Source organism: Myzus persicae, unplaced genomic scaffold (genome assembly GCF_001856785.1).
Source record: "Myzus persicae strain clone G006 unplaced genomic scaffold, MPER_G0061.0, whole genome shotgun sequence".
Classification (NCBI taxonomy): Eukaryota; Metazoa; Arthropoda; class Insecta; order Hemiptera; family Aphididae; genus Myzus; species Myzus persicae.
Genome location: NW_019104438.1, coordinates 28,382 through 30,208, shown reverse-complemented (window position 1 = coordinate 30,208; position 1,827 = coordinate 28,382).

Here is a 1,827-nt window from a genome sequence, read left to right as displayed (position 1 = left end):
ATGATGCTGACAATACACCTACAGCATGTTACACCAGCCACCTGCTCACGCCAATGATCGTTTGCAGAGCGATTTCACCTGTTTCCTCTGAAATATGTCGAAAACGAAACCGCAGGGTTTTGCAACCCTCCACAAAACGTTTTCAACACATATAGTGCATCTTGTTCAATAATAGTACTATTCTTACTCCGTAATAGTTTTATATTTTATTCCATGTATTATACACACCACATATTCTGTAGCGTATAATACACTTAAATATTATAATTTAAAATACTAAGTTTTACTTTATATTAAACATCTCTTTATTTAAGCTGGATCAATATTATACGAGTATAAAGAAACCTATATTGTCTTAGAACATATTGTTGCCTGTTGAACATCGCGAATTATACAAATTAAAAAAATCGCATAACATATTAAATACAATTTTCTGAAGTTTGCTTTGTTTAATATTTTCAATACTTCACTGGAATTCGATATCGTATAGTAATAATTTAAGACTATCGAAATATATATGTTTTTAAGAAATAACATTACAAATTTAAATGTTTATCATGGTAATAATTGTAGTTTAATTATGGTGTAAGTATATTATATTATTATTAAATATTATAGTATATTGATTTAATATTGATTTTTCATACACATAATATAATATTTTCAAACTATTTAGACTAATTTTAAGCTATTTCGGACGTGGGTAAGATACTTTTTAAACGTATAAGGAATAAAATACTTCAACGCTTATGAATTATGAAAATATTAAATAGTATTTCAACATTTTTGTGTTTTTTTGTCCTACTTAAGGAGTGTTCTGTTTGGATACAAACTTTTGTTTTCCAAATGAGAACACGGCTATTCAACTATTAATTATACAGTAAATAATTTTTCTGAAATTTTTGACGTATGAAAATTAAAATTTTTACTGGTAGTTTTTGTGTTATTTAACTTTGAGTTCTAAGGATATAAGATCCACATAGTAATGAGTTTAGAAGGTATGAGGGCTATGGTGATTAGACAATTGCTGTCATTAATATAAATCTATCGATATCAATAAATATTACCCTTTATACCCTAGTCCCTAGTACAGTGGCGTGGCGAAGTGAAATATTTTATCGGGCAATTCATTTTTTGATTGACCTACCACCCACCCAGTGGGAGCCACAGGGTCCATGCCCCCCTCCCCCCGCATTGGTCGTATTTGCTATTTTTTATGTATTTTATAATTTTTTTTTTTTGCTATTTTTAAATTTTAAACAGTGTGTGACCCCTCCCTCCCCATAAAAAATCGGACGCGGGGAATTGGGAATACTCGTTGAACGATAACGAATTTATTTATTTATAAGCTACTTAAGTAGTACATAGAGTACAGTTGTAACTTATAGTATGTAGTTACCACGTAAATATCAACTAAATGATAATGCTTTGAATAGCCATGTTTTGTGTTTTTATTCACAATATTGCGGTACTATACTACTGAGTATCTTAGTATAGTTATTACTTATTAATGATGTTATTTATTCTTCTTATTATTCTTATATCATATTCAAATGTAGTTAGTTTTGTACAACAATATTTCTCACTAAATCCAGTACTATAAATGAGTCTTAGTGTGTTTTATAATATTAGATTTCAAATCAAATGATGCATCACAGTCATTACAATAATATAGATTTTTAACTTTCGGAGTATCTTTATGTTTTGTTCTTAAATGCTAATTTAAACCAAACACTGATACATATTTAGCATCACAAACCTGGCAATTAAACATTGTTTTAAATTATTTAATAATGATTGATGAATAAAATAAAATAACATAAAATA